Raw genomic sequence first — 13842 nt, 5'->3', positions numbered from 1 at the left:
CTGAGAATGTAATAAAGTGGCTGTAATAAAGACGCTCTGTCCCAGACAAGTGATTTTTAGGACACATTAATTGTGGATCCTTTAAAGATCTTCACAATGACTAGTCCTGATGAGTCATAGGGGTTCAGGCCTACATGAAGGACTTCTACAATGCTAGTGATTTAATTGTGAGTTCTTCTGTTCAATTTGATATGAAGAAGAGATCCAAAGCAAAACATGAATGTGAACGGTATATTTTTAGACAGTTATTACTTTTAAATTGCGTGCGGACATCATGATATATTGCATTTACATGTTGTTTAAACATAGGAAAATATTTGTATTCATAAATAAGATGAAGTAATCTGCACCCTTGGTTTGGTGTTTTAACGGTTTAGAGGGAACATAAGCATACAGGTATAGACAGGAACCCACAGTATATCTGGGATGAAATAGAAAGTTCTGTCACTCCACTTCCTTCATTTGGAGGTCCGGGATCGCCTTCCATTCACAGCACAGTATTTTTTGTCAGCGTTAACCTATTTGATTGTGCGTAGTACTCTTCATTTGTGTTGAAAGTCTGTAATACTAGTTTGAACACAGAGAGTGACGAAAAAGCCCCAGAGGTCCCCACAGGGACATCTAATCTGTGTAAGGTACCATAGCTGTCTGTCTGTTGTGAGTGTCAGAGAGTGGAGGAGGAAATGGGCTGGATCTTATTCATGCTGTTCTCTTTGCTGAAATCAAAAGTGCTTTGCTGTCTTCTTCTTTTTCTCCACTACATTGCTCTCTCCTCAGCACTTTCCTAGCAGATCAAGCGTTGATAAAGAGACAAAGCCTCCACCTTCTCCTTAGGCTCCTTTGTGGCTTCTGTCCAGATCTCTGCACACCACCCCAGCCACTGCTCACCCCCCACCCTGCTTCGCAATCCATTGCTGAGGGTTTATGTGCCAAGCCCTGATTCAGCAGGAACAACGATTGATTATGCTGAGATGGTGATGTTTTCAGAGCAGAGGGAAAAATCTATGTTGACACACTAACTCTGCTCCCCACTTGATGAGGCCAAATAGTAGAATGTTCATGTTTATCCGGATTTATGAGGTTTTGGTTGGTAAAGACTCAGTTATTTATCATTGGGGATTGGCTTGAACAGACTTGAGTTGTTGAACTTCTAAATTACATCTACCCACATTTGCATAACATGAAAGTTTCTCATTTTCTATAGCCTACTCATCAGTTTGTTCGGGGTTGCATGCATGGCAGAATGGTAAACTAGAAAGAAAGAGAGTCTTTAAAGAACAGGCTTAATTTGAATTTGAATGGAGAATATGCACTGCGCCCCCTGATTTCTTAAGCAAAGTCCAATGAACGTTATCAGCTCACCATCCAGCCTACACAGCAGAATTGTATATTCATTTCGTGTTAATTGAGTTCTTTGATCCAGCGGGCACCAAGAGAGACAGAGAGATACTGCATGTCTAATTAGTTTACCATGCCTTTGTATCTGCACGCACATCTCAACAGAGTGCCAGTAGCGTTATGAATGAACGCCCCGCGCGAGTTAATTCTGCTGTAGCAGGGCTCGCGCTGCCTCCTCGAGTACCGGTGTCGGCTTGAGGCTCTCTGATTGGCTATCTCACAGCATGCCCAGGTGCTGACAAGAGGATGGAATCAGCAGCTGGATCTCACCGCGTTGCATGACAGAGACACCGAGAACAAGGTGCGCCTGGTTATCTTTCCAGTTTTATGCTACCCAGATATTTTTTTTGAAATTGGCAGGAGAATCATCAACACAAGGAGAACAACTATACGTAAAGTCTCACCTCAGCGGGTCTGCGCCCTCTCACTCTAATCCAAACCTCGTGACTCTTCTACGGTCCCTGCTGCAACCGCTGCGTAGGGAAAATAACCCGAAGGCAAGGCAGTCAAAGTATCTGAGAGACATATCTGGAGGAAGTTTACCCCTTGTACACGTATCTGAACGCATCCTCCCACGTTGTGTGTCTGGGAGAGCGCTCTGTTTGGAGTCTGTAGCTGGCGGTCATCCGGCGCCCATTGATCTCGTGTAAGTGATCGATTATCAATTCAACTTCTCCTTTTGAGTTATTATAGTCTACCTTTGCCATATGATCGCAAGTAGCATTGACCAAAATTAAGAATGCCCAGATTCAAGATTGAAATAAACTTTGTCCTTGTTGAGAAATAGGTAGACAGAGGCTACCTTGCATGATAGGCCTTTCTATACGTTTGTTTACCTCGTTATAGCCTATCCATGTGGACAGATATGACCTATTTTTTTTTATTCATTAGCCTGTTTTCTGATAAAGGTGACACAACATAGCGGGAACCGAAATCCCCTCACCACATTCGTTTATCAACGCCACCTGTTATGCATGTTGATCACTGATGTTCATGCATGACATTGATAATGTGTTTCAATGGATGAATAGCTGCACTGCAGCAATTGAATTCACGAGGTTCGATCTGAGAAAAAAGGATTTCGTAGATTACACCCTGATTTAAACGTCAATGTAGTTGTAAGTCATAGAAATATAATCACATTCATGCAAAATGCATACAGAGACCTGGCAATCGGTGTAAATGCGACATATCAGGCACAACATGGTCAATTTCAGGATGCATGATGCAGCGGTAATATACAGGCTAATATAGGTAATTGTGAACAAGTGTTTGGATGCCTCTGACGGTGCAAGGGGGGGTGGCCTTGGTCAAAACCATGGCAATGAATGAATATGGGTGAGAGTGAGTCACGAGAGCGGATTGGGGGGGGATTTAGATCAGCGGGAGAAATGTGATGTGTGTCAGGCTGCCAAAAAGTGACGGCTTGCAGTCATACCTTCAGTGTCTGGACTGGGGGACTGTTGGGAGTTTTATATTTACTAATGTAATATTATATCCCATGATGTATACTTTGTATTTGGAGCCTTAATATAAGCAAAGCAAGCATGCATACTGAGTGTTGGCTGCAGACACTGTGATGCCTAGACTTAGTGATGCCATTGTTCTCACCTGTTGGTTAGCAAGGTGATGTGTGAAAATGTATGACAATACAGACTGCAAAATGCGAAGTGTTATTATCTTATGGACACATAAAAAAAAGCAGGCCTTATTATATATACTACTGCACCTGTCTATGTTTATCTTTGATTGGCAAAACGTTGTCTTTAAATTCAACAATATCCTACTCTAGGTTAACAATTGGCTACTCACAATAATTAACATCAATATGCCACATTGTGTACATCTGATAGGCTATCAATGTTTATTATAGGCTAGTATACATCTGTATGGTGTGTTATGTTGATGTTAACATTCTAGGATCCTGTCTCCTTTTTTAATTCATATGTATTTGGTGAAAGGTGTTGTTTTTTTTTTTGTCAAGTGATGTCATCAGCACAGTTACACAGTAGTTTATTCACAGAAACCGTTGGATACTGCAGGTCGCGAATACAATGCAGCTTATTCTCACCTTGCCGCCTACTATAGAGGGTGGTAATTGGGAGGAATGTGCAGGGTGTGATACGATGTAAGACAGTGACAAATGATCAGGTGTTCTTCCCAACCTGAAACCTGAGTTCCCACGTACAGGGCCCGGAATAGGGCCGAAATGGCACCCTAATTCCCATAGTGCTTGGCTCTGGTGAAAAGTAGTGCACTATATAGGGAATAGGGTGCCATCTATGTATTCAGTTGTTCCTCTATCTCCAACATTAACCCTGAAAGCACAGAGCCTTGCTATTGGTCACACATCATAGGCCAATGGATAAACTTCAAGTGGCTAAGTCCTTTCATTTTATTCATAAGATACCTCTTAGAATTCAAATGTCCTTCTCACTCAGTGGATGCGTAACAAATGGCAGCATATACCCTCCATATTGCACTTATTTTGACCAGAGCCCTTTGGGCCCTTGTCTAAAGTAGTGCACTATTTACAATAAGGGTGTCATTACGGATGCAGATAGTGAGAGCTGTCCTCTCCCTTCTGGTTGAGGGTAAGCACTGATCCTTAAGCTAGCCTCCGAGAGGCTAAAACAAGCAGTTAATTTAGTGCTTGGCTGCCCCTGCCCTTTGAGCTCACAGGCCTGCTTGTTATGCATTCATCTGCTGTGGAGCCCTAGCTGGGTTGCATTGACACCATTACTGTATATAACAGACAGCCTAGCCAACATACAATAAGGTTGTCAGTGTGTGGTTTCATGTCACAATGTGTTAGTAGGTCTGTGCACAATATCGTGTGTGGGTGGGTGGGTGGATGGATGTACCCGTGTCGATGTATGTGTGAATTTCCATTTGAGTGTGTGGGTTTCTGTCTCTGAAGAATAGCATACCCTCCTAACCTTGGACATCCTCAGCTGAGATGTTCTTCAGTCTGACCCAGTTCCATCCGGTATCCACAATCCTGGCCTGTATGTTGCTGTTACATACTGTATCTATTCAATACATATGCTCTCAATACACATGGTGTTATTATTGTCTCTCGTTTAGTCACACAAAGGCCAGGGAAGTCAAAGCTGAACAACAACTAACATTGTTTGTTTACTTAAAGAGAAAGCATCAATTGAAACATTAGATAAATATAGCTGCGAGCAGCAATGAACGGGGTTCACAGGATGACCGAAAGGACACCAGATCAGTTGGATAACAAAGCAAGCCTATCATGTAGGAACTGTCTTCCTTTGTGCAATCATGAGTCTAAAGGAGGAGATGATGATTTTGAGCATTAAGCGTTACATATGCAAATAATGAGTTGTGAATGGTTTCCTTTTTTTATATATCAATACCAAATTCAATGTGGTTAATCTCAGTGATGTCCATGATGACAAGTTTCAAGTTGATAGGCTACTGTGGAGTGGATTTACAGTGGTTTAAATGGACATGTCAAATCAGATTGTTGATTTGTCTGACTGGCTGAACAACACCTTATCATCTGAAGCTGTGGAATCCCATCATCCAAGACCTGCCAAATCTCTACATTCATTTTTTTTACAGCGTCTTTGAGATTCTCTTTGTAATGACAAGCGCTATATAAAATACATCTATGATTATTATTGTGATTAGTCCAAAAACCAAGTTTAGAGTGAATCTAACTTTAGTCAGATTTGTTATGATTATGTTAGCGTTACATAGTCCAAAAAGTGAATCGTTAATATTGGCCTTCTTTTTTAAGATATCAATGCCAAAGTTAACATGGTTCACCGTGGTAATGTCTTTGATACCCTAACCGTTTCAAGTTCATAGGCCATTGTGAAGTGGTTTTTCAAAGGGTTTAAATGGACACATAAAATCAGATTTGATTTGATCAAAACTTACCTGACTTACACATTTCTCAGTCATCTCTAAACCAATCCCTTGTCCTTTCTCAAACTAAATTTAGAGATATACCAAGGGCCTACATACGGAATGTGTTATTGGGAAAGGTTTTCAAAAAAGAAGTCACATTTGTTTAGCATGAGTAAAGACATGTACATACTGTGACGGCCCTGAATTTGTCTGAACCGTCTGTGCTTCTCCTTCCAATAGGGCGCTTCACCTTCCAATAGGGCGCTTCCCCTTTAATTCCCAATTAAATAGCCAGCATCAGATGCGCAAAAGTGGGGTTGTGATGGAAACGTGAATGAGGATGTGTTCAACCCTCAGTTCTGAAGCTTCTCTCTTCCGTTTGTTTTGTTGCATTTAAAAGTGTGCTTTTGTAGCCTAATGGCAAGTTTACCCAGGATCGCATGCACTCTTTGCTTCCGTTGGAGTCTGTTGTTCTTTGTGGCTTTTCTCCGCTGGAGATCTGCTGGCAGATTGGATTGTCTGACTGACCACAACCTTTTTGTATTCGCTGTTTCATTTGTTTTGGTGTGATGTATTCAGTGATGGTTTATGTAGTTAGTTGTAAGTGAGGACGTATTAGGATTTGATACGCTTTATAGTTGTGTGGAAAAATAATTGTTATTTTGATTGTATGATTGATACTGGGTTTACACTACACTTGTATGAACGGACAAACGTTGCGTGAGTAAGGTCACTTGAGTTCCCTAAACTTCTTTACCGGGCTGGACTCTTTTTTTTTTTTTTAGGCCCAAGGTACAGGACTTTTCTGGAAGAACCAGAACTCATTGTTGTTATTATTATGTGTGTGTGATCATTTATGTTGGTAATACAACCCATGCAAAAGAATACAGTTGTTTTTGAAGTTATTTCCAATGTTTTAAGGGTTTATGAAAAGTGTATTTCTATCCTGACATTTACATATGTCCTTTGTATTGGTGTAGACTTGACGGACCAGATGGGACTCATTCCCTCCCAAACCAAAAGGAGAAACCAATATTTTCTCTGGTAGACACAACCTACCTGGCACCCCTATAAACAATAGCCTCAAGTCAAAACCGTTACAATACAAAGTTTCAAGTCTCTGTCAAACGGGGCGGTGGATATTTGAGAATGCTTATAACAGTGCCCCCTGTAGGCCAATCGGTGCAATTCTATTAGACCAAGTTCTCATGGGCTCTAGTTTCTGTGTGCCAATTACAAAAGTTAGCAATCTATGCTTGAGTTTTTTTTACCATGTCAAGGGGAAAAACGTGAACCCCCAATGAGGAGTTGCATTGTGGGATTGATGGTGTCTGTGATGACTCATTAGTTCGGGTTATGCTATCCATGTATTGGTGATGTAAAACTAGGGCAATTCCACAGTAAAGGAATCATTCCAGGGTTTTTCTTGATTTTCACTATTTTCTACATTATAGAATAATAGTGAAGACATAGAAACTATGAAATAACACATGGAATAATGCAGTAACCAAAAAAGTGATAAAAAAATCTAAATATATTTGAGATTCTTCAAAATTAGCCACCCTTTGCCTTGATGACAGCTTTGCACACTCTTGACATTCTCTCAACCAACTTCACGAGGTTGTCACCTGGAATCCATTTCAATTAACAGGTGTACCTTGTTAATTTGTGGTATTTCTTTCCTTCTTAATCTGTTTGAGCCAATCAGTAGTGTTGACAAGGTAGGGGTGGTATACAGAAGATAGCCCTATTTGGTAAAATACCAAGTCCATATTATGGCAAGAATGGCTCAAATAAGAAAAGAGAAACAATAGTCCATCATTACTTTAAGACATGAAGGTCAGTCAATACATCAAATATTAATAACTTTGAAAGTTTCTTCAAGTGCAGTCGCAAGAACTATCAAGCGCAATGATGAAACTGGCTCTCATGAGGACCGCCACAGGAAAGGAAGACCCAGAGTTACCTCTGCTGTAGAGGATAAGTTCATTAGTTACCAGCCTCAGAAATCTTAGCCCAAATAAATGCTTTACAGAGTTCAAGTAACAGACATCTCAACATAAACTGTTCAGAGCAGACTGCATGAATCAGTCCTTCATGGTCGAATTGCTGTGCCAAGAAACAAAAGCAATGGACATTTAACCAATGGAAATCTGTCCTTTGGTCTGATGAGTCCAAATGTGAGATTTTTGGTTCCAAGCGCTGTGTCTTTGTGAGACGCGGAATGGGTGAACAGATGATCTCCGCATGTGTGGTACCCACCGTGAAGCATGGAGGTGTGGGGGTGCTTTGCGTTGAAACTGTCTGTGATTTATTTAGAATTCAAGGCACACTTAACCAGCATGGCTACCACAGCATTCTGCAGTGATATGCCATCCCATCTGGTTTGCGCTTAGTAGGACTAGCATTTGTTTTTCAACAGGACAATGACCTGAAACACACTTCCAGACTGTGTAAGGGCTATTTGACCAAGAAGTAGAGTGATGGACTGCTGCATCAGTTGAGCTGGCCTCCACAATCATCCAACCTTTTGAGATGGTTTGGGATGAGTTGGACAGCAGAGTGAAGCAAAAGAAGCCAAAAAGTGCTCAGCATATGTGGGAACTCCTTCAAGACTGTTGGAAAAGCATTCCAGGGGAAGCTAGTTGAGATTGCCAAGAGCGTGAAAAGCTGTCATCAAAGCAAAGGGTGGCTACTTTGAAGAATCTAAAATCTGAAATATATTTTGATTTGTTTAACACTTTTGTTTTTTTACTACATGATTTCATCGTTTTGATGTCTTCACAATTATTCAACTAAAAATGTTTTTAAAAACCCATGAATGAGTAGATGTGTCCAATCTTTTGACTGGTTCTTTACGTGAAACCAAAACCATTTTATTTCAAAGTTTATAAAAACCTGTCATGCCCTGACCTTAGTTTCCTTAGTTTTCTTTATTATTTTGGTCAGGTCAGGGTGTGACTAGGGTGGGTATGTTAGTTTTTGTATTGTCTAGGTTATTTTTTATATCTAGGGTTTTTTGTAAGTCTAGGTATATGTAGGTCTATGGTGGCCTGAATTGGTTCCCAATCAGAGGCAGCTGTCTATCGTTGTCTCTGATTGGGGACCATATTTAGGTAGCCATTTTTCCATAGGGTATTTGTGGGATCTTATTCTATGTTTAGTTGCCTGTCTGCACTTCTCATAATTTAGCTTCACAGTTTGTTTGGTTATTTTGTTAGTTATTTCAGTGTTCTTTCTTAATTAAATAAGAATTTATGCATATCACGTTGCGCCTTGGTCTCCTCCATACAACAAACGTGACAAAACCATAGAACTCTATGCCCAAGGACTACTTTGAACTATTTACGCAGATCATTTCACAAAAACAAATAATGGAAGAACTGTGTAGATGCAAAGATTGTTAACAGAATTACAGTCAAATCTCCTCAGTTTTGTTAAATACATTGCTTTCAGAAAGTATTCACACTCCTTGACTTTTTAAACATTTTGTTGGTTTACATCCGGGATTTAAAATGATTGAATTGTATTTAACTCTACTGTGCTGTTCTGTACTGTGATGTCCAAACTTGTGAAACATATACATTCTCTCTGCAGGCATCTTTGAATCTTAATTCGCAGCGTAGACATTGGTTTCAGCAAGTATTCATACCCCTTGATTTTCCCCCCCCCCACATTTTGTTGTGTTACAGCCTGAATTAAAAATGTATTCAATTGTTTTGTTTTTCTCACTTATCTACACAAAACAACGTATAATAACAAAGTGAAAACCTACTTTTAGACATTTTTGCTAATTTATTGAAAATTAAATACAGAAATATCTCATTTACATAAGTATTATTTTTGTCACTGGCCTACTCACAGTACCCCATAATGTCAAAGTGTAATTATTATTTCAAAATATTTACAAATGAATGAAAAATGAAGAATCTGAAATGTATTCAACACCTTTGTTATGGCAAGCCTAAATGGACTCCCTCTGTGTGCAATAACGGTGTTTAACATGATTTTTTTCATCTCTGTACACCACACCTACAATTATCTGTAAGGTCCCTCAGTCAAGCAGTGAATTTCAAACACAGATTCAACCTCAAAGACCAGGGAGGTTTTCCAATGTCTCAAAGAATGGCACCTATTGGTAGATTTGTAAAAATGAAAAAAAGCCGACATTGAATTCCCCTTTGAGCATGAGGAAGTTATTAATTACACTTTGGATGGTGTATCAATACACCCAGTCACTGTCACGACTTCCGCCGAAGTCCGATCCTCTCCGACCGCGTCACCGGTCTTCTGGCCATCATCGATCCATTTTCCATGTGTTTTGTTTTGTTTTTCCTCACACCTGTTTTCAATTCACTCAAATATTTAACCATCTGTCCCCCCCATGTGTGGGGTTGTTTATTTTAAGTGCTTGTGCACATGTTGACAGGTGCGCAACGGGTTTTGTACCCATGTCTTGTTACTCTTTATGCCGTTGGTTTTGCTATTAAACTGCTTTGGCTATTACTTAGTTCTGCTCTCCTGCATCTGACTTCCCTGCCACCGGTTACGCACCCCTTACAGAATCCCACACTCGAATATGGAGTCAGCAGGAGCAGGTGCCCCTGGTATGGGGGTCGAGGAGCTTGTCCAGGAACATACAGCAATGCTCCACCATCTCGGCGCCACCATGGACCGCGTCGTCCAAGCTATGGACCGCTGGGAGAGACCGAGAGTGCCTTCAGTACCTCCACCAGCACAACAGGGGCCTCCACTACTCGCTACCCCTGCACCCGGTTCCAGTGGGATTCGCCTCGCCCTCCCCGGGTATGACGGGACGGCTACCCGCTGCCAGGGTTTCCTGCTGCAGTTTGAGCACATGTTGGCAACCGTCCACCTGGCTCCTTCAGGCCGTGAAAGGGTGTCCGCCCTCGTCTCATGCCTCTCGGGGAAAGCCCTGGAGTGGGCCAACGCCGTGTGGGTGGAAGGAGTGGAGTGGGCCACTTTGAGGAGTTCACCCGTTGTTGATGGTATCACGCCGTCCCAATCTTCGCTCTCTCTCCCCCGCTACTCTCTCCTCTTCCATCCTATCATCTCTTCCCTCTGCTCAAACCTTCTCCAACCTATCTCCTGATTCTGCCTCCTCAACCCTCCTCTCCTCCCTTTCTGCATCCCTTGATTCTCTATGTCCCCTATCCTCCAGGCCGGCTCGGTCCTCCCCTCCTGCTCCGTGGCTCGACGACTCATTGCGAGCTCACAGAACAGGGCTCCGGGCAGCCGAGCGGAAATGGAGGAAAACTCGCCTCCCTGCGGACCTGGCATCCTTTCACTCCCTCCTCTCTACATTTTCCTCTTCTGTCTCTGCTGCTAAAGCCACTTTCTACCACTCTAAAGTCCAAGCATCTGCCTCTAACCCTAGGAAGCTCTTTGCCACCTTCTCCTCCCTCCTGAATCCTCCTCCCCCTCCCCCTCCTCCCTCTCTGCAGATGACTTCGTCAACCATTTTGAAAAGAAGGTCGACGACATCCGATCCTCGTTTGCTAAGTCAAACGACACCGCTGGTTCTGCTCACACTGCCCTACCCTGTGCTCTGACCTCTTTCTCCCCTCTCTCTCCAGATGAAATCTCGCGTCTTGTGACGGCCGGCCGCCCAACAACCTGCCCGCTTGACCCTATTCCCTCCTCTCTTCTCCAGACCATTTCCGGAGACCTTCTCCCTTACCTCACCTCGCTCATCAACTCATCCCTGACCGCTGGCTACGTCCCTTCTGTCTTCAAGAGAGCGAGAGTTGCACCCTTCTGAAAAAAACCTACACTCGATCCCTCCGATGTCAACAACTACAGACCAGTATCCCTTCTTTCTTTTCTCTCCAAAACTCTTGAACGTGCCGTCCTTGGCCAGCTCTCCGCTATCTCTCTCAGAATGACCTTCTTGATCCAAATCAGTCAGGTTTCAAGACTAGTCATTCAACTGAGACTGCTCTTCTCTGTATCACGGAGGCCCTCCGCACTGCTAAAGCTAACTCTCTCTCCTCTGCTCTCATCCTTCTAGACCTATCGGCTGCCTTCGATACTGTGAACCATCAGATCCTCCTCTCCACCCTCTCCGAGTTGGGCATCTCCGGCGCGGCCCACGCTTGGATTGCGTCCTACCTGACAGGTCGCTCCTACCAGGTGGCGTGGCGAGAATCTGTCTCCTCACCACGCGCTCTCACCACTGGCGTCCCCCAGGGCTCTGTTCTAGGCCCTCTCCTATTCTCGCTATACACCAAGTCACTTGGCTCTGTCATAACCTCACATGGTCTCTCCTATCATTGCTATGCAGACGATACACAATTAATCTTCTCCTTTCCCCTTCTGATGACCAGGTGGCGAATCGCATCTCTGCATGTCTGGCAGACATATCAGTGTGGATGACGGATCACCACCTCAAGCTGAACCTCGGCAAGACGGAGCTGCTCTTCCTCCCGGGAAGGACTGCCCGTTCCATGATCTCGCCATCACGGTTGACAACTCCATTGTGTCCTCCTCCCAGAGCGCTAAGAACCTTGGCGTGATCCTGGACAACACCCTGTCGTTCTCAACTAACATCAAGGCGGTGGCCCGTTCTTGTAGGTTCATGCTCTACAACATCCGCAGAGTACGACCCTGCCTCACACAGGAAGCGGCGCAGGTCCTAATCCAGGCACTTGTCATCTCCCGTCTGGATTACTGCAACTCGCTGTTGGCTGGGCTCCCTGCCTGTGCCATTAAACCCCTACAACTCATCCAGAACGCCGCAGCCCGTCTGGTGTTCAACCTTCCCAAGTTCTCTCACGTCACCCCGCTCCTCCGCTCTCTCCACTGGCTTCCAGTTGAAGCTCGCATCCGCTACAAGACCATGGTGCTTGCCTACGGAGCTGTGAGGGGAACGGCACCTCAGTACCTCCAGGCTCTGATCAGGCCCTACACCCAAACAAGGGCTCTGCGTTCATCCACCTCTGGCCTGCTCGCCTCCCTACCACTGAGGAAGTACAGTTCCCGCGCAGCCCAGTCAAAACTGTTCGCTGCTCTGGCCCCCAATGGTGGAACAAACTCCCTCACGACGCCAGGACAGCGGAGTCAATCACCACCTTCCGGAGACACCTGAAACCCCACCTCTTTCAGGAATACCTAGGATAGGATAAAGTAATCCTTCTCACCCCCCTTAAAAGATTTAGATGCACTATTGTAAAGTGGCTGTTCCACTGGATGTCTTAAGGTGAACGCACCAATTTGTAAGTCGCTCTGGATAAGAGCGTCTGCTAAATGACGTAAATGTAAATGTTTCCGGGCAGTCTTCGACCACCCACCCGAGGGTAGAGTGGCGGGTTAATGTCTTTTCCACCTGCGGCAGGGGACAAGAAGCGCACAGGAGTTCGCTTTGGACTTTCGGACCCTGGCCGTCGGTGTGGGATGGAACGACAGGGCCCTGTTCGACCACTATCGCTGTGGTTTGTGCGAGGAAGTCCATTGAGAGTTAGCTTGCAGGGACACCACCCTCACATTCGACCAGCTGGTGGACCTGTTCATTCGGCTAGATAACCTGCTGGCTACCCGCGGACTTCCAGATCGGGGTCTGTTGGTTCTATCCCCATAGTTTACGGATCCCTATCGTTCCTGTGGATATGCCCTTCCCAGTTCACGCCTTGAGATAGTCGACCATTAGGGTCAGGGTTGACTAGGGAGGCCACCACTCCTCTGGGCATGGTGACGCAGGGGGTCACACGGAGAGAATCGGTCTCTTTCTCATTGACTCTCCTGCGTTTCCCATGGTGCTAGGCCTACCCTGGTTAGCTTGTCATGACCCCACTGTTTCATGGCAACGGAGGGCTCTCACAGAGTGGTCGCGAGAGTGCTCAGCGAGGTGTTTAGGGGTTTCCGTTGGTGCTTCTACGGTGGAAAGTCCAGACCAGGTCTCCACCGTGCGCATTCCCCCCAAATATTCCGATTTGGCTCTCGCCTTCTCCAAAAAGAAGGCGACTCAATTACCACCCCATCGATGGAGGGATTTTGCGATAAATCTCCTGGTAGACGCCGAACTTCCCAGGAGTCACATGTATCCCCTGTCACAGGCGGCGACGGTGGCTATGGAAACATATGTCTCCGAATCCCTGCGTCAGGGGTACATTCGGTCCTCCACTTCACCCGAGTTTATTTTTTTGTGAAGAAGGATGGAGGTCTGCGCCCATGTATTGACTATCGAGTACAGTTACTCGCTACCTTTTATCGCCACGGCAATTGAGTCAATGCACGGAGCACGCTTCTTCACCAAACTTGATCTCAGGAGTGCTTACAATCTGGTGCGTATCCGGGAGGGAGACGAGTGGAAGACGGCATTCAGTACGACCTCAGGGCATTATGAGTACCTCGTCATGCTCCATCAGTTTTCCAAGCCTTTGTAGACAAGATTTTCAGGGACGTGCACGGGCAGGGTGTAATGGGTGTAATGGTGTATATTGATGACATTCTAATATACTCCCCCTACACGCCCCGAGCATGTGTCCCTGGTGCGCAAGGTGCTAGGTCGACTGTTGGAGCATGACCTGTACACCAAGGCTGAGA

General features: G+C 44.5%; 1 protein-coding gene across 1 annotated transcript in view; it reads left to right on the top strand.

Moving 5' to 3' along the window:
* Positions 1 to 1550: 1550 nt before the first annotated feature.
* myripb (myosin VIIA and Rab interacting protein b) overlaps positions 1551 to 13842 on the top strand; it is a 218732-nt gene continuing 206440 nt past the window's right edge. Inside the window, exon 1 of the mRNA XM_029661502.2 lies at positions 1551 to 2044. The gene's annotated coding sequence lies outside the window, so the exon portion shown is untranslated. The remainder of the gene's footprint in view (positions 2045 to 13842) is intronic.

Source organism: Oncorhynchus nerka, linkage group LG6, assembly GCF_034236695.1.
Source record: "Oncorhynchus nerka isolate Pitt River linkage group LG6, Oner_Uvic_2.0, whole genome shotgun sequence".
Lineage (NCBI taxonomy): Eukaryota > Metazoa > Chordata > Actinopteri > Salmoniformes > Salmonidae > Oncorhynchus > Oncorhynchus nerka.
The sequence above is the reverse complement of the archived record's forward strand: the minus strand, read 5'-3'. Positions and strand labels throughout refer to the sequence as shown.